The 19,983-nt window shown below is 45.7% G+C and overlaps 2 protein-coding genes across 5 annotated transcripts in view; both read right to left on the reverse strand.

The window, feature by feature from the left end:
• LOC137525218 (myosin-M heavy chain-like) overlaps window positions 1-15,476 on the reverse strand; it is a 114,059-nt gene extending 98,583 nt beyond the window's left edge. For 2 of the 4 annotated variants that reach the window (XM_068246206.1, XM_068246202.1), the window contains exon 1: window positions 13,107-15,476. The gene's annotated coding sequence lies outside the window, so the exon portion shown is untranslated. The remainder of the gene's footprint in view (window positions 1-13,106) is intronic. The other 2 variants (XM_068246204.1, XM_068246203.1) reach the window with 2 other exon arrangements.
• The window catches only part of IQCB1 (IQ motif containing B1), a 108,538-nt gene that overhangs the window by 39,242 nt on the left and 49,313 nt on the right, over window positions 1-19,983 (reverse strand). The gene's annotated exons all lie outside the window — the stretch shown is intronic.

Consider the following 19,983-nt stretch of genomic DNA (forward strand, 5'->3'; position numbering starts at 1 on the left):
GCCAGTTTGTGCCAGGTGTCTAGCTTCGATACCCAATAGTTGAAGGGTGCAGATGGATTGTTCAACACAGCTACGCCATCTGACATGTAGTCCTTGACCATCTTCTCCAGGCGATCGGTGTTGGAGGTGGATCTGCACGCTTGCTGTTCTGTGTGCTGCTGCATGGGTGTCAGAAAATTTTCCCACTCCAAGGACACTGCCGATACCATTCCCTTTTGGGCACTAGCTGCGGCTTGTGTTGTTTGCTGCCCTCCTGGTCGTCCTGGGTTTGCGGAAGTCAGTCTGTCGGCGTACAACTGGCTAGAGGAGGGGGAGGATGTCAATCTCCTCTCTAAAGTCTCCACAAGGGCCTGCTGGAATTCTTCCATTTTGACCTGTCTGGCTCTTTCTTCAAGCAGTTTTGGAACATTGTGTTTGTACCGTGGATCCAGAAGGGTATAAACCCAGTAATTGGTGTTGTCCAGAATGCGCACAATGCGTGGGTCTTGTTCAATGCAGTCCTAGGCCGAAGAGGTCATAGCCTAGGGTCACAAAACCTGTTTATTGGGCAATTTCAATGGTGGCGAGTCTGACGTACATAAATCGCAGCAATGGCCGTTAGCAACGTCTGAATCTCACGAAATGTCTCATGCAGGTAGAAGACATATTGTTAGACTTGGGCTCCAAAGATGGGTTCCCTACATCTCTGCAAACCAGAGTTACAGGGCTCCAAATTTGGTAAAATCCCCCATAGGCTTTCATTGGGCCTCCTATTTACAGTTCCAAAATCTCACATCTTTTCAAAGGGCAATTACTCAGCAGTGGCAAATTTTCTAGCATTGTAGGGACCCTTAGGGGGAACATGACTGGTGAGTTTCGGGCCCCTAGGCCAAAGAGGTCATAGCCTAGGGTCACAAAAACCTGTTTATTGGGGCTATTTCAATGGTAGTGATGGTGACGTACATAAATCGCAGCAATGGCCGTTAGCAAAGTCTGAATCTCACGAAATGTCTCATGCAGGTAGAAGACATATTGTTAGACTTGGATTCCAAAGATGGGGTCCCTACATCTCTGCAAACCAGAGTTACAGGGGTCCAAAATTGGTAAAATCCCCCATAGGATTTCATTGGCTCCCTATTTCACTTTCCAAAATCTCACATCTTTTCAAAGGGCAATGGCTCAGCAGTACCATATTTTCTAGCATTGTAGGGACCCTTAGGGGGAACGTGACTGGTGAGTTTCGGGCCCCTAGGCCGAAGAGGTCATAGCCTAGGGTCACAAAAACCTGTTTATTGGGGCTATTTCAATGGTAGCGATGGTGACGTACATAAATCGCAGCAATGGCCGTTAGCAAAGTCTGAATCTCACGAAATGTCTCATGCAGGTAGAAGACATATTGTTAGACTTGGATTCCAAAGATGGGGTCCCTACATCTCTGCAAACCAGAGTTACAGGGCTCCAAAATTGGTAAAATCCCCCATAGGATTTCATTGGCTCCCTATTTCACTTTCCAAAATCTCACATCTTTTCAAAGGGCAATGGCTCAGCAGTACCAAATTTTCTAACATTGTAGGGACCCTTAGGGGGAACATGACTGGTGAGTTTCGGGCCCCTAGGCCGAAGAGGTCATAGCCTAGGGTCACAAAAACCTGTTTATTGAGGCTATTTCAATGGTAGTGATGGTGACGTACATAAATCGCAGCAATGGCCGTTAGCAAAGTCTGAATCTCACGAAATGTCTCATGCAGGTAGAAGACATATTGTTAGACTTGGATTCCAAAGATGGGGTCCCTACATCTCTGCAAACCAGAGTTACAGGGGTCCAAAATTGGTAAAATCCCCCATAGGATTTCATTGGCTCCCTATTTCACTTTCCAAAATCTCACATCTTTTCAAAGGGCAATGGCTCAGCAGTACCAAATTTTCTAGCATTGTAGGGACCCTTAGGGGGATCATGACTGGTGAGTTTTGCCACTGCTGAGCCATTGCCCTTTGAAATGGTGTGAGATTTTGGAACGGTAAATAGGAGGCCCAATGAAAGCCTATGGGGGATTTTACCAATTTTGGACCCCTGTAACTCTGGTTTGCAGAGATGTAGGGACCCCATCTTTGGAATCCAAGTCTAACAATATGTCTTCTACCTGCATGAGACATTTCGTGAGATTCAGACGTTGCTAACGGCCATGGCTGAGATTTATGTACGCCACCATCACTACCATTGAAATAGCCCAAATAAACAGGTTTTTGTGACCCTAGGCTATGACCTCTTCGGCCTAGGGGCCCGAAACTCACCAGTCATGTTCCCCCTAAGGGTCCCTACAATGCTAGAAAATTTGGTACTGCTGAGCCATTGCCCTTTGAAAAGATGTGAGATTTTGGAAAGTGAAATAGGGAGGCAATGAAATCCTATGGGGGATTTTACCAATTTTGGACCCCTGTAACTCTGGTTTGCAGAGATGTAGGGACCCCATCTTTGGAATCCAAGTCTAACAATATGTCTTCTACCTGCATGAGACATTTCGTGAGATTCAGACTTTGCTAACGGCCATTGCTGCGATTTATGTACGTCACCATCACTACCATTGAAATAGCCCCAATAAACAGGTTTTTGTGACCCTAGGCTATGACCTCTTCGGCCCAGGGGCCCGAAACTCACCAGTCACGTTCCCCCTAAGGGTCCCTACAATGCTAGATATTTGGTACTGCTGAGCCATTGCCCTTTGAAAAGATGTGAGATTTTGGAAAGTGAAATAGGGAGCCAATGAAATCCTATGGGGGATTTTACCAATTTTGGACCCCTGTAACTCTGGTTTGCAGAGATGTAGGGACCCCATCTTTGGAATCCAAGTCTAACAATATGTCTTCTACCTGCATGAGACATTTCGTGAGATTCAGACTTTGCTAACGGCCATTGCTGCGATTTATGTACGTCACCATCACTACCATTGAAATAGCCCCAATAAACAGGTTTTTGTGACCCTAGGCTATGACCTCTTTGGCCTAGGGGCCCGAAACTCACCAGTCATGTTCCCCCTAAGGGTCCCTACAATGCTAGAAAATTTGCCACTGCTGAGTAATTGCCCTTTGAAAAGATGTGAGATTTTGGAAAGTGAAATAGGGAGCCAATGAAATCCTATGGGGGATTTTACCAATTTTGGACCCCTGTAACTCTGGTTTGCAGAGATGTAGGGACCCCATCTTTGGAATCCAAGTCTAACAATATGTCTTCTACCTGCATGAGACATTTCGTGAGATTCAGACTTTGCTAACGGCCATTGCTGCGATTTATGTACGTCACCATCACTACCATTGAAATAGCCCCAATAAACAGGTTTTTGTGACCCTAGGCTATGACCTCTTCGGCCTAGGGGCCCGAAACTCACCAGTCATGTTCCCCCTAAGGGTCCCTACAATGCTAGAAAATTTGGTACTGCTGAGCCATTGCCCTTTGAAAAGATGTGAGATTTTGGAAAGTGAAATAGGGAGCCAATGAAATCCTATGGGGGATTTTACCAATTTTGGACCCCTGTAACTCTGGTTTGCAGAGATGTAGGGACCCCATCTTTGGAATCCAAGTCTAACAATATGTCTTCTACCTGCATGACACATTTCGTGAGATTCAGACTTTGCTAACGGCCATTGCTGCGATTTATGTACGTCACCATCACTACCATTGAAATAGCCCCAATAAACAGGTTTTTGTGACCCTAGGCTATGACCTCTTTGGCCTAGGGGCCCGAAACTCACCAGTCATGTTCCCCCTAAAGGTCCCTACAATGCTAGAAAATTTGCCACTGCTGAGTAATTGCCCTTTGAAAAGATGTGAGATTTTGGAACTGTAAATAGGAGGCCCAATGAAAGCCTATGGGGGATTTTACCAAATTTGGAGCCCTGTAACTCTGGTTTGCAGAGATGTAGGGAACCCATCTTTGGAGCCCAAGTCTAACAATATGTCTTCTACCTGCATGAGACATTTCGTGAGATTCAGACGTTGCTAACGGCCATTGCTGCGATTTATGTACGTCAGACTCGCCACCATTGAAATTGCCCAATAAACAGGTTTTGTGACCCTAGGCTATGACCTCTTCGGCCTAGGACTGCATTGAACAAGACCCACGCATTGTGCGTATTCTGGACAACACCAATTACTGGGTTTATACCCTTCTGGATCCACGGTACAAACACAATGTTCCAAAACTGCTTGAAGAAAGAGCCAGACAGGTCAAAATGGAAGAATACCAGCAGGCCCTTGTGGAGACTTTAGAGAGGAGATTGACATCCTCCCCCTCCTCTAGCCAGTTGTACGCCGACAGACTGACTTCCGCAAACCCAGGACGACCAGGAGGGCAGCAAACAACACAAGCCGCAGCTAGTGCCCAAAAGGGAATGGTATCGGCAGTGTCTTTGGAGTGGGAAAATTTTCTGACACCCATGCAGCAGCACACAGAACAGCAAGCGTGCAGATCCACCTCCAACACCGATCGCCTGGAGAAGATGGTCAAGGACTACATGTCAGATGGCGTAGCTGTGTTGAACAATCCATCTGCACCCTTCAACTATTGGGTATCGAAGCTAGACACCTGGCACAAACTGGCAATGTACGCAATAGAGGTGCTGGCTTGCCCGGCAGCCAGCGTTATGTCGGAACGCTGTTTCAGTGCTGCCGGAGGCATCGTCACGTATCCGCCTCTCCACAGAAAATGCAGACCGTCTGACTCAAATTAAAATGAATCAATCCTGGATTGGAAACGACTACGCAACACTCCCGGACCCCAACCAAGTAACATGAACAATGAACATCTGTGATGGGTTAGCGTTTCCGGTCCCTGTTTATTGAACCTCTCATCTGTATTACATTTATGACTGCATGGCGACAAAATGCAAATTGCTATCCGCACGCTTCTTGTCCTCATGCAAGGCCTGGGTTGTTGTGTCTCAAAGCGTGGCCTTCTCCTCCTGCGCCACCCTCCTCTTGTTCCATCACGTGTGCTGCTGCTGGGTTAGCGTTACCGGTCCCTTTTCCTGGAACCTCTTATATGTATTACATTTATGACTGCATGCCGACAAAAAGCATGTTACCTGTGCAAAGAAAACAGACATTTCCCGCATTTAAAAGACAGTTTTCCCTTTGAAACTTTAAAATCGATTTTCTCAAAAACTATAAGCTCTTTTTGCTAAAAAATTTTTTTCCTCTTGTACCCACTCCCAAGGTGCACATACCCTGTAAATTTGGGGTATGTAGCATGTAAGGAGGCTTTACAAAGCACAAAAGTTCGGGTCCCCATTGACTTCCTTTATGTTCGGAGTTCGGCCATGTTCGGCCCGAACCCGAACATCTAGATGTTCGCCCAACACTACACGTGACCCGTTCGGCCAATCACAGCGCTAGCCGAACGTTCGGGTAACGTTCGGCCATGCGCTCTTAGTTCGGCCATATGGCCGAACAGTTTGGCCGAACACCATCAGGTGTTCGGCCGAACCCGAACATCACCCGAACAGGGTGATGTTCTGCAGAACCCGAACAGTGGCGAACACTGTTCGCCCAACACTAGTTAGGGGTAGGTACAGGGAGGGTTACTTAGTATTTTTTTTTTAAACGTTATACGTTTCACTTTTTAAACGGAAGATTAACGATTTTATAATTGTCGATTTCTTACACATTATTTAATGATTTATAACTTTCTAAAACATTATTTTTAAACGAAATATAGCACAATTTATTTTTTAAACGTTATTCATGCTTATCGTTTAAAACCGTGCGCCCTTCTTTCCCGGCGCCCTTTTTAACGTACGCGGTGATATCACCTAAGTATAGATGGGTTGTGTGCAGAAATAATACAATGTATTTATAATCCTGAAGACAGAACAATAACACAACTCTGATTACCAGACGCAGATGTGGGCACTAGATAAATCCTAAGCAATATTAACAATATCCATCTATATATTACAGGTTATTCTAATATTATTCAAATACATTATGTAATGATGGACAGACATTATTCATTTATACCAGCCAATCAGGATTCACCACGCATCAATAGCCAACAGGAAATGATCAGCTCCTTAAAAAAGTATGTCAGAAAGTTCCTGTCTGTAAAAGTACATGTCAGAATGATCGGAAGTTCCAGAGATAGTTTTTGCTAAAATCACAATAAAACTGAAAGTTAGTGCTGGTGCACACCTAGAGTGCTTCTGAGCGCTCTTTAAAACGTTAGCGCTTTGAAAAGTGCTTGGTTAATGTATTTAAATCGGATGGAGCACACCAGAGCGATGTGATTTTCTCCCAAATGCAAACGCGGGACCTGCAGCATTTCTGCCGATTTTGGAGGTGATTCAGCCCCAATGTTAAGTATAGGAAAGTAGAAAATCGCAGGGCTATGGAGTCGGTACAACAATCTTCCGACTCCAACTCTGACTCCTCAGTTTCTGAAACCACGACTCTGACTCCTGGTACCCAAAATTGCTCAGACTCTGACTCCTCGACTCCGACTCCTTAGTCTAATACTTAACAGGGCTGTCGATTTTGTACAAAAATCATGCGACTCCCACTCCTCAGTTTCTGAAACCACGACTCCGACTCCAACTCCGACTCCGGGTGCCCAAAATTGCCCCGACGCCAACTCCGACTCCACAGCCCTGGAAAATCGCACATTTTTTTTTTTTTACAAAACACTGCCATACACTGGTCGATTGCCACCAGATCGACCAGCAGATAGATCCCTCTGTGATCGAATCTGATCAAAGAAGGATCTATTGGCCGCCTACACTACCAAGAGCTTTTGAATAGTTTTCACTATAAAACCGATTCACAATCTGTGGAGCTGCCGCTGCCGACAGCCCCTCCCTCCCCCCCCCCCCCCGCATATGTTAGCTGATCCAGCCGGCGCGAGTCCCCCGGTCTCCGCTGTCCCTTCTCTGCTCTGGTCTCCAGGGCTCCAGCTTCACTTTACTTCCTGTCGGGGGAAGTTTAAACAGTAGAGGGTGCTCTACTGTTTAAACGTCCTGTCGGGACAGGAAGTAAGTGAAGCCAGCCTGAGCCAAGCGCAGAGAAGGGACAGCAGGGACATGCGCCGGCGGAACCGGTAATGTATTGCCACTAGCGTTGGTCGTTGGACATTCGAATGCCGCTATCGACGCACTCCCGACCCGCCAGCAATCAAGCAATATCTTCCGCGTGGACAGATCGATGGGAACGATCGATTTCGGACGGAAATCGATCGTTCGGTCAACATTTGCGCAACGATTTCACAGCAGATTTGATCACAGCGATCAAATCTGCTGTATATCAGCAGGAAATCGTGTAAGTGTATGGGCCCCTTTACACTTCCAGCTCTACTGTACAAAAACTAAAATCTCTACACCAAAATGCTCCAAAAATCGCTAGGCACATGCCTAGAATCGCTCTGAAGAATAGCTTCAAAAACACTTAGCGTTTGCGATTAAACTAGCTCTTTTAGGTGTGCACCAGCTCTGTGGCTGTTCGGGCTTTAGACTTTAGGCATTGGTCAATAAATCCGCACATTACACTGGAACACCAATAGGAAGAAGGCTTGTGGGCTGGAAAGGTCGTGGCCAAGTTAGACATGTTTACAGACAACATTTGCAAACTACACCAATAGCCTTTATATACTGATTACTCAGATAGATTGAAGAAATCTGTGTCCATTGCCAAGCTTGTGAGAGATTCACTTAAAAATAAATACATAAACCAAAAGTGGAGGTAAAATCTACAGCAACCTGTGCTTGCCTGCCTGTCCTATGCTTGCTTGGCTGTCCTGTGCTTGCCTGCCTGTCCTATGCTTGCCTGTCTGTCCTGTGCTTGCCTGGCTGTCCGGTGCTTGCCTGGCTGTCCGGTGCTTGCCTGGCTGTCCGGTGCTTGCCTGGCTGTCCGGTGCTTGCCTGGCTGTCCGGTGCTTGCCTGGCTGTCCGGTGCTTGCCTGGCTGTCCGGTGCTTGCCTGGCTGTCCGGTGCTGGCCTGGCTCTCCTGTGCTTGCCTGGTTGTCCTGTGCTTGCCTGCCTGTCCTGTGCTTGCCTGCCTGTCCTGTGCTTGCCTGCCTGTCCTGTGCAGGGATGCTCGGGTAGTACTTTTTACTACCCGCCCGAATCCGGATCCGGGTACCCAGTTATTCGGATCCGATTCGGGGATCCGATTCGGATATCCGAATTTGACATTTTTTCTACCCGAACACAATTCGGATACCCGACGCTATTATCTGTGGTACCCGCCCGGATTCGGATACCCGAACAGAAAATCATAAACGATCGTTTTAAAGGTTAAAATTCTCCTCCTCCTCCATCCATCCATCCATATACCATACTACCATTATGATCAATTCAATAGAAAAAGTAGCATGAGTAAGGATTTGTACTTTTTGAAAAGCCGGTTCACATACCATAGCTGGGATTAGAACCCAGGACTCAGTGTGTAGTAGGTATCTGTCTTACCCACTAGACCATCAGCCACACTACATGCTAAAGCTGGCCTAGCATCATTGTACCATACTACCATTGCGATCAATTCAATAGAAAAAGTAGCATAATTAAGGATTTGTACTTTTTGAAAAGGCAGCTTACATACCATAGCTGGGATTCAAACCCAGGCCTCAGTGTGTAGTAAGTATCTGTCTTACCCACTGTGACTAGACCATCAACCACACTACATGCTAAAGCTGGTTAATGATTTTTTGAAGGCCAGTCACTTTTTAACCAGTGTTTTAGACACTACAATGAGAACACAACAAAACAGACTTCACTCAAAAGGGAAAGGGTTCACCAAACGTTGCCTCCAGTCACAGACTTTGAAGATTTTTGTGACCTGGCTGAAATACAGTACTGTATTAGAATCTTTTTATTGAAGTTTTTATTGGAGAGAGAGAGAGAGAGAGAGAGAGAGAGAGAGAGAGAGAGAGAGAGAGAGAGAGAGAGAGAGAGAGAGAGAGAGATAGAGAGATAGAGAGAGAGAAAGCAGAGAGAGAGAGCAGAGAGAGAGAGCAGAGAGAGATAGATTTTTTTAAATTTGTAAGTCGGGTAGTCCGGGTAATTCGGATATCCGTGGGTATCCGGATCGGTGGAGAAACTATCTGCAGATAGGTATCCGGATATCTGCAGAACTATCTGGAATCCGGATCCGACCTGGATAATAGAAAAAGGTCGGATACCCGGGTTAATTCGGGTACCCGAGATGCGAATGAGCATCCCTACTCCTGTGCTTGCCTGGCTCTCCTGTGCTTGCTTGGCTCTCCGGTGCTTGCCTGGCTCTCCGGTGCTTGCCTGGCTCTCCGGTGCTTGCCTGGCTCTCCTGTGCTTGCCTGGCTGTCCGGTGCTTTCCTGGCTCTCCGGTGCTTGCCTGGCTCTCCTGTGCTTGCCTGGCTCTCCTGTGCTTGCCTGGCTCTCCTGTGCTTGCCTGGCTCTCCTGTGCTTGCCTGGCTCTCCTGTGCTTGCCTGGCTCTCCTGTGCTTGCCTGGCTCTCCTGTGCTTGCCCTGCTCTCCTGTGCTTGCCTGGCTCTCCTGTGCTTGCCTGGCTCTCCTGTTCATCTCTTTGGCTGCAGTAGTGTGTGTGCCACACACCTGAAACAAGCATGCAGCCAATCCTGACAGATTTTTGTCACATCTGGGGCCATATGCAATCTGGGGCCATATGTAATTTTCTCTTTCACCTGAGTTTTCACCTAGGAGATAATTTTTAATCTTCGATTTTAAATAACTTTCCAGCACTTTTCAACTAAAAAAAATACCACAAAGTATGTAAAAAAGTACTAATAAAATTATTTTGAGTATTTTCTTGATTTCTGGTGGCTTAAAAGGCATTTTATTGACAAGTTTAAAAATATCACCTAGGAGAAAACTCAGGAGAAAAAATTAACTCCTAGGAGATAATTTTCATCTTCTCTTTAAACTACATTTTCAGCATTTTACAACTGAAAAAGTAAACAAAAGTTGGTGAAAAAGTGCTATCAAATCTATTTTGAGTATTTTCTTGCTTGCTGGTGGCTTAAGGTGTGAAAATACCACCTCGGAGAAAACTCAGGAGAAAAAGTGAATTGCATATGGGCCCTGATCTGCATGCTTGCGTGTTTAGGGTCTGTGGCTAAAACTTTTGGCCCCGTTTCCACAAATGTCAAATTCGGCATGAATCTGCAGTGTTTGCCCACAGGCGAGAGGGGCAGGGAAACGCTGCCTATCTTTTCAGTGGGTTTGCCATCCAGATCGCACTGCTGTACCAATCTGGACGGCATGCTGCAGATTTCTGCATCCCGCACCCTATAGCTGTGCATGGCCTGACTTAGTGATTAGGGCAGCGTCTTCCGGATCGGAAACAGGTGCGTCTCCTGATGTAAACCGGCCCTTATGGCCCATACTCACGGGCTACTTTTGAAGCCTGTCGCTAGCACACGGGAGCGTGTGCGCGACAGTTCGGCGACAGCTCGTCGCCAGGTCCCTCCGCATACTCATGCGGAACAGGGATCAGTGAAGCGACGGAAGCTGTCGCCGGCGTTCCTCCCCCCCGCCGGAAGCTCCGAGTGATGCCTATAGGTTGCTGTCGCTAGTCAGCATACACACGCGGACTAGCGACAGTTGCGGCGAAGTTGCACAGGCGATTGACCGCACCAATCGCCTGGGGACAGCAGCGACGAGCGACGGTTCGGGGTGCGTGCCTCATACTCACGGGTGACCTGTCGCCGCAACAAGCGCGTGCCACGTGGTTGCGGCAACAATTGTAGCCCGTGAGTATGGGCCATTAGAGGCAGAGGATCAGCAGGACAGCCAGGCAACTGTTATGGTTTTAAAATTAAATAGAATATGTCAGCTTCCCTATCCCTCTCATTTCAGGTTCCCTTTAAAGGGCAAATAAAGCAAGAGGGATATGGAGGCTGACATATTTCCTTTTGAACAATGCACATTGCCTGGCTGTCTTGCTGATCATCTGCCTCTAATACTTTTAGCCGTAGACCCTGAACAAGCATGCAGCAGATCAGGTGTTTGACATTATTGTTTGATCTGACAGATTAGCTGCATGCTTGCTTCTGGTGTGATTCAGCCACTTCAGCAGCCAAATAGATCAGCAGGGCTGCCAGGCAAAGTGCATTGTTTAAAAGGAAATAAATATGGCAGCCTCCTTATTCTTCTCACGTCAGTTCCCCTTTAACGAACCACTGTTGTAAAAATTGTAAAAGTTTGATATACATACACATAAAATGTACACTTCTTCTGGAGTAACATGCACTGGTAATTATTTTTTCCCTATGTTGCTGTCACCTACACACAACCAATATCGACTGGCCATTCTTACCACTCCCATGTGGTATGAAAGCCAGCAAAATGCATACTATGAACATAATATACACGGAGATGGTACAATTGGCCAATCAAAATTGAAGGTGTGTACCAGACTTTACAGTAGGCAGTAAAAAGCTGACAGAACTGACAGATATTGGATTAGTCCATCTCCTCACAGAAGAATCTCAATATTAACTTTATTCTTTACAAAATCACTCCCTGGAAAAGATCTATACAAAGATGGCACTGAGCCTCCCTACTTATTTTCACAATATTTTGGCAGTTAGGCTGAGGAACTGCCATGTAGTAAGTGCTCTTGGAAATAAATAAATAACTGAGAATCCCCCATGAGATGGACTAGTCCAAAACTTGTCAGACCTGTCAGATTTTCACTACCTACTTTACGTGACTGCAACATAGGGAAAAAAATAATTGATAGTGTATTGCATTCAAGGAGCAATGCAAATTTGTATGAATGTTTTTAAATTCTACAATTTTTTGCGATTGATGTCCTTTAAAGGACAACTGAAGTGAGAGGTATATGGAGGCTGACATATTTATTTCTTTATAAGCAATACCAGTTGCCTGGCTGCCCTGCTGATCCTCTGCCTCTAATACTTTCAGCCTTAGACCCTGAACAAGCATGCAGCAGATCAAGTGTCTCTGACATATTGTCAGATCTGACAGGATTAGCTGCATGCTTGTTTCTGGTGTTAGTCAGACACTGCTGCAGCCAAATAGATTAGCAGGGCTGCCAGGTAACTGGTATTGTCCTTAGACTATGATACATACAGTACACGATATATACAGACATATGACTATGTTAAGATTAGATTGTGGGCCCCTCTGAGGGACAGTTAGGGCTGGTGCACACCAAAACCCGCTAGCAGATCCGCAAAATGCTAGCAGATTTTTAAACGCTTTTTTTTATTTTTATGAGGCGTTTTGCTAGCGTTTTGCGGATTGCTGCTGCGGTTTTCAGTATAGTAGATTTCATATATTGTTACAGTAAAGCTGTTACTGAACAGCTTCTGTAACAAAAACGCCTGCAAAACCGCTCTGAAGTGCCGTTTTTCAGAGCGGTTTGCGTTTTTCCTATACTTAACATTGAGGCAGAAACGCATCCGAAATCCAAAAAATGCCTCACCCAGGCATTTTTCGTTTCTGCAAAACGTCTGCCGCTCTGGTGTGCACCACCCCATTGAGATACATTGACCAAGCAGATCCGCAGCCGCAAGCGGATCTGAAAACGCGGAAAAAGCCGATCGGTGTGCACCAGCCCTTAGTGACAAGACAATATACTCTGTACAGCGCTGCGGAAGATGTCGGCACTACATAAACACTAATTATAATAATAATAACAATCGTAGCACAGGATAAACAATTTATAATTTCATGGGGGTGGAGGGTAAAGTCTCTCCTTTGTCCTCTAAGCTCTCCTCTCGGAGTCTCATAGAGAGTCTCAGAACAGATAGCGAGAAAGGACTTCGATCTCACCTGCCACCATGGGGACCTGTCACCAGTGGGAACATCTAACAACAGCCAATAGCTTCTATTCTGCAGACCATGCTGAGTCCAGGGCAAATCCACCACCTACAGTCCAATCATGCCACTGAAGGACAGATCAGGGCTCAGCCAGGGCAAGGTGTCCCATGTAATACCCCACTAGCAGTGTCCCAGAAAACACACCTGCACACATGACGGAGGTCCTTTGTTAGGTATCTAGCAGCCCCAGGCATGCACACACAATGGAATGTCACAGCTTGTGCTGGTGGCAACACAAGTCCCAAGAGGTGCAGCATGCTCGGCGATCACACCCCCTCCTCCGCACAGTGACAGACACTTACCATTGTCAGAGGTGGTCCGTGCCATCATTCCGCAGTGTATGCCCAATCGCTCCCCAGCCCTGGCGAGACGTGCTGGATATTCCAATATTCCACAAGCATTGTTCTCTGAACCCACCTGCCCACTGCTGTGTATGTGTGTGTGCTGTGTGTGTGTGCAGTGCTGACAGCTGCAGTCACCACATGTGCGGCACTGTGCCAAGGGCTGCCCAGAGCGCTACTGTGCAGCAGTGTCACACGTTCTGCAATATATTGTGCGTCCGCAGCGTGCAGTATTGTGGGATCTGTGCTGTGTGTAATATTGTGCGCGTTCTAGAATATTTAGTGTTTAGTGTTATATTACATACAATGTGTGTGTTATATTATGTACAGTATTGTTATGTGTGTGTGTGTTATATTATGTAGTGTTAGTGCTGTGCAGTGCTTTGCATTGTGTAGGTTTGTGCATTTTATATTGCAGTCTCTAGCCTTGTGCTGTTGGTAGTGCTGTGTACCTTGTAGGTTTGTGCTGTTTATGTGGTTTAGTCTGTGGGATTGTGTAGTCTACAGATTGTGCTTGGTTGTAAAGTGTATTGAGCAGTTTGTGTTAGCCTATGCAGCGTGTAGGTTTGTGTGCTGTATTGTGTGTGGTAGTGCAGTGTGTATTATTGTATATTGTGTTGGAGTGAGCAGCAGTGTGTATTATGTTCAGTAATCAGTACAGTGAGTCAGGCAGGCTGTGTTAGCTTTGTGTAGTATCTCTGCAGAGTTCTGAGTGAATGGATCAGTGAATGGGCTTGTAGCGTGCAGTGGGTGTGTGCTGAATGCACTACATGACATATAATAACAGCAGCGCTGTGTCAGACAGTGTGTCAGGCTGCAGCCTGCTGGACGACTATCACACCTGCAGTCTATATCTATAGGATAGTTCTGCTGTATTAGGAATCAGCCAGTGGCATGTAGGATAGAGGGGAGGTATAGCGGATCATGCCTGTGTGTAGCAGGTGTGTGTGACTTCTGTTACAGCTGCACAGTTTGCTGTGTGTATTACGCCAGTGCATTGTGTGGGTTTGTATTCTAGCTGCATGCTGTGATGCTGGTTTGCAGTTATTGCCTGGTGTGTATGGCGGCAGGCTGTGGGTGTTACACCCGGGTATAGTGTGTTTGTTTGATGATGTAGAGTTATTGTATAATGGTGTGTAGGTGTTGTTGTGATGGTGTGCATGTGTGATGCTGGAGTGTAGTTATTGTTTGGTGTATATAGTGGAAGGCTGTGTGTGTTATACAAGGATATTGTGTGTCTGTGTGATCATGTCGAGTTACTGTATTTTGGTGTGTGTTTATTGTGTGGTGTTGGTGTGTAGTTGTGTTGTGTGGATGTGTAGCTGTGTTGGTATGTGGTTATTATGTGATGTTGGTGTCAGCAGGCTGTGTGTGTTATACCTGGATATTGTGTAGGTGTGTAGTTGAGTTGTGTGGGTATTGTGTGGGAGTGTATAGTTTTGTGGTGTGTCCAGTGTCAGCAGGCAGTGCGTGTTATACCTGGATATTGTGTGGGTGTGTAGTTGTGTTGTGTGGATGTGTAGCTGTGTAGGTATTGTGTGGTGATGGGGTCAGCAAGTAGTGTGTGTTATACCTGGATATTGTGTGTGTAGTTGTGTTGGTGTGTGGTTATTGTGTGGTGTTGGCATCAGCAGGCTGTGTGTGTTTTCTTGGATATTGTTGTGTGTGTGTGTGTGTGTGTGTGTGTGTGTGTGTGTGTGTGTGTAGCTGTGTTGTGTTGGTGTGTAGGTATTGTATATTGGTGTGTAGATCTGCTGTCTTGGTGTCAGCAGGCAGTGTGTGTTACACCTGGATATTGTGTAGGTGTGTAGTTGTGTTGGTATTGTATTGGTGTGTGGGTGTGTAGTTGTGTTGTGATGGTGTGTATGGTGTCAGCAGGCTGTGGGTGTTATACCTGGATATTGTGTAGGTGTGTCGTTGTGTTGTGTTGGTGTGTAGGTATTGTATTGGTGTGTTGTGTGTAGTTGTGTTGGTGTGTATGGTGTCAGCAGGCTGTGGGTGTTATACCTGGATATTGTGTAGGTGTGTAGTTGTGTTGGTATTGTATTGGTGTGTGGGTGTGTAGTTGTGTTGGTGTGTATGGTGTCAGCAGGCTGTGGGTGTTATACCTGGATATTGTGTAGGTGTGTAGTTGTGTTGGTGTGTGTGGTGTGTAGTTGTGTTGTGATGGTGTGTAGGTATTGTGTGGTGTGTATGGTGTCAGCAGGCTGTGGGTGTTATACCTGGCCAGGATGCGTGGGGGTCAGGCTGTCCGGCTGTCTCTGCTCTTTGTGTGCAGCAGTAGCCTCTGCAGAAGGATGCTTTGCATTGAGAATAAGCTGATGGATCCCCCCTCCTCCTCCTCCTCTCTCCATCATGCCCTCTCTCCTCCTCCTCCTGCCTGTCCCTGTGAATCAGCTCTGCCCTTCTCCTCCCACTTTCCCATCTTCCTCAGGCTCATACACAACTGGCAGAGCGTTTAGTTTCCCCCATCGTCATAGTAACTGGGGCAGGGAAGCGTAGAGGTGCCCGGGGTTGGGTGACACTGTCACATGTTCCATGCTGCATGCTGTCCGCAGGGTCTGCGCTCCCCGCACAGTCGCTAGCCCAAATCTCTTCCTTTAGAAAACCGACAAGGTCTTCCCCGGGTACTAATTCAACATTTCTTCCAAATATATTTTATTGTGGCTACAAACGTCTAAAGGTAGCCACACACACGATACAATAAAATGGTCCGATTTTACAGCAATTCGATAAAAACGACTGGATTTTCCAAAATATCTTAAGTTTTGTTTTTTTTATTCGAGCAAGAAATCCGATCAGACTTCCTGTTTTTATTCGATAAAAGTCTATCGGGAGTGCTGGATTTTTCGAATCAATTTTTATGAAAATTAAATGGAGTAGGGTAAATTGTTAATTTCCTTATACTGTATACGGTATACTTCCAAGCAATGTTCTCAGAGTTTTCAATCATTTTCAATTGCACACAGGTGTGTGCTACATTGATCAGATTTTTAAATGTTACAGTCAGAAAAATTGATTGCAATTCTTGAATTAAAAAGATTTTAAAAATTGTTAAGGTACCCACTAACAGTACAATTTTTTCATCAGATGCGATCTTTCGATTCACTTTTTACTATCGTAAGTAATTGGAAGGTAATTATCGATTGTTCCCGTTAACGAGTCAATTAGGGTACAATCGTAAAATCCAACTTTTTGGATTGATTACATTTTCTGCTCCAATCAACCAAAGAATCATTTTCCATCGATTTCCACCACACACTGCAGTTTTCTGTACAATTCGCTCATAGAAAGTGTGTCAAAAGATTGTATCTGATGAAAAAATTGTACTGTTATTGGGCACCTTAAAGGCTGAAGACTGACTACAATCCTTACAATTCTGATTCTACAATTTTGTTCAGCCTTCCCACATCTGTGTAGTCAAAAGGTATCCATTAACAGTACAATGTTTTCCACAGATACGATCATTCGATCAGATTTTTACAATCGAATTCTACAGAACACCACGCAGTATGTGGAGAAAATCAACGGGAAACCATTCAATGGTCTATTGGAATACAGAGTTTTGTCGATTGGAATGTTGGATTTTGCAGTCGTATCTGAAGAGAGAAAATGCCATAATTGACCCGTTTATGGAAACAATCGCCAAATCCTGATTACTGGACTGGAGGTGTGTTTAGCATACAGGGACAACAAAGGATGATTTGCATATTCAGCAGTGTTGCATTGTGGGAGACCTCATACACTCACTCCAACCTGAATAATCACAAATATCTTCTGTTTTAAAGGCAAAAAATTGTTTTGCATAGTGTTTTAGTACAAAGTAGTATTTTGGGAGCGATCGCGTATAGCGGTTCTATACATGCTAATTGCGATAGTTACAGAATCGCCGGAAAAATGCTGCTGGTAACGAGTTTGCGATTATCGCTAATTGCAAAACGCCCGTGATCGCGGCAGTGAGAACACTGCCATAGGATAACATGGGCTAAGCGTTCTAAGCGGTGAGTGGGAATTGCGCGATTCCCACTTAGGTGTGAATGAGCCCTTACAGTGGTTGCCTATGAGGTAACCCTGGTTTGTGAGCATCCTCTTTCTTTTGAGTTTTTTGAGCGTTTTGAGTTTTTAAATCTGCTGCTAATGTTATCCTATGTGTCTGTGCACACTGGAGCAATGAGGTTTTGTAAAAAACCCCATAGCATTACATTGGGAAGTGCTTATAGAGGTTTCAAAAGCTCTTCCCAATGTAATGCTATGGGTTTTTTTTTTTACAAAACCTCGTTGCTCCAGTGTGCACAGACACATAGGATAACATTAGCAGCAGATTTAAAAACTCAAACGCTCAGAAAAACTCCTCTGGTGTGCACCAGGCCTAAGACATCTTGCACACTACATGTGATTCCGATTTTTTTTTACGATACGTTTTTTGATTCCAATTGAAAAACGTAGCAGCATGCACTACTAATCAGACTTTCATCAGAATCAAAAATTGGATCGTAAAAAAAAAAAAAAAAAATACGGAATTGCATGTAGAATTTCTTGATCTATATCTGAGTTAGAATAATGAATATGCTAAAATAACGGTATTAAAAAGGGCGTGGGGTGAAGCTGAGATTGCTAAATATCATCTAAATCAATGAACACTAAAAAATTTACAGTCGTAATAACGATAGTAACATTTTGGTAAATATTACCGATATTTTATTGCAACTAAACCTAACCCCCCTTCTTGACGCCTAACCTTAAAACCCCCCTCACTCAGCTGCAAATAATGTAAAAAAAAAATTCTAAGACAATAAATTTCAAAACGATAATTTACAAAACGTTAATTCTCAAAATTTATTTCATAATGATAATTTTCAAAACAATAACAAAAATGAAATTTCGGTTGGAGGCGCTCAGCGCCCTCTATTTATCGCGCAACCCAAATTCTTCTTTTGGCGCCTTATAGACAATATTTTGCATTAGCGCATATGGGGCGCCTAAATAGTCCATAGCCGCAGGCGCCCAAATTTCCTGCCTCCTGTTTTTTTAAATTTCATTTTCTATTTAAGTGTACCTGAGATGGTCTACTAAAAAGATTTGATACTTACCCAGGGCTTCCTGCAGCCCCGTGAGCACCGCTGCGTCCCTCACTGTCCTCCTGAGTGCCTGCGTTCTCCTGGTATTGGTCTCAGTAACCAGGCTCAGTCGGCTCTTCTGCGCATGCGTGGAAGGGCTGCACATGCGCAGAAGAGCCGACTGACGCGACTGAGCCAGATTACCGGGACCAATACCAGGAGAACGGAGGCACTTGGGAGGACGGCGAGGGACGCATTGCTGCTCATGGGTCTGCAGGAAGCTCCGGGTAAGTATCAAATCCTTTTAGTAGACCATCTCAGGTTTCCTTTATATGTAAAAAAAAACTAAAAGATAATGAGTGAATGTCTTCGGCTAGCCAGAACAGGTCAAAACGTTTCCCTCCCCTGTTCTCATTTTTGCCAATAAAGATAAAAAGACCGATGGGCAGATAAAAGAAACGGTAATATCTCACAAGCAGTTCTGCGGTCAGCTGAGCATGCGCGGTAACACTCGCGCTATCACTATAAGCAGGCGATAATTGTAACTGTATTAGCACTAAGAGGCATCTCATGTATATGTTACGGCCAGAACCCGAAGTTTGGCCACTTCTAGTTCTGGCCGGCCACTTCGGGTTCTGGCCGGCCAATTCGCGAAGTGCCCGCTGCGCTGCGGCCAATGTTAGAAACGGATCGTTTACTCTGATATGAATGTATCTTCTGGCCGCAGCGCAGCGGCCAAACGTATTAATTTGTTGCAATTTTTAAGCCGGCGGCAATGTAACGATTCAAGCCGCCGGCTTTTTCATCTGCCTCATCTCTCTCCCTCTCTCTTCTTATGGGCAGCCGGGCGGGGACACGCGTGTCCCTCCGGAGTCGTTCGTCGCGGCAGGGAAGCCTGCCGTTCTTGCAGAGCGGGTGCTGGCAGAAGCAATGTCTGCAGCCTCCCCGCTCTGCTGCCCCTGCTGCGACGAACGACTCCCGGGGGGACTCGCGTGTCCCCCCCCCCCCCCCCCCGCCGGCTGGCCATAAGAAGAGAGAGGGAGAGAGATGAGGCAGATGAAAAAGCCGGCGGCTTGAATCGTTACATTGCCGCCGGCTTAAAAATTGCAACAAATTAATACGTTTGGCCGCTGCGCTGCGGCCAGAAGATACATTCATATCAGAGTAAATGATCCGTTTCTAACATTGGCCGCAGCGCAGCGGGCACTTCGCGAATTGGCCAGCCAGAACCCGAAGTGGCCGGCCAGAACTAGAAGTGGCCAAACTTCGGGTTCTGGCCGTAACATATATATGACATGAAACCCACACCCCCTCCTCCATCACCCCATCTGCTAATTACCAGAGAACTGTTGCAGTAATTACTTGTAACGGAATTCTGGGAGAAATAGTCCTTACTGCAACAATCCAGCATCTGAGACTGCTGAGCTGCCACAGGCTACAGGCATGCATTACACAGCTCACACATATAGTATATCTGATGTACGGGATATAGAATAATCTATAGGAAGCCAGCCTCTTCCTGTAGGCACCAGAGAGTGTATGAAACCAGCAATTAACCCATACATAGAAACCCCCGTCCACAAGAGCTGACATTCTAAAGATCAGGAACGGGACAAAGTTCTCCAGCACCAGAGGCTGAGATTCCAAAGTGCACACCCCTCAAAGTGTGCCCCACCCTGGTACATGTAGCCAGATGTGCCCCCCATATTAGAGCACCCCCTACTCAATATAGATAGCCAGATGTGATTCCCATTATTAGGTAGCCCCCCAAACCAGCATAG

The sequence above is a fragment of the Hyperolius riggenbachi genome, chromosome 7 (assembly GCF_040937935.1).
Source record: "Hyperolius riggenbachi isolate aHypRig1 chromosome 7, aHypRig1.pri, whole genome shotgun sequence".
Classification (NCBI taxonomy): domain Eukaryota; kingdom Metazoa; phylum Chordata; class Amphibia; order Anura; family Hyperoliidae; genus Hyperolius; species Hyperolius riggenbachi.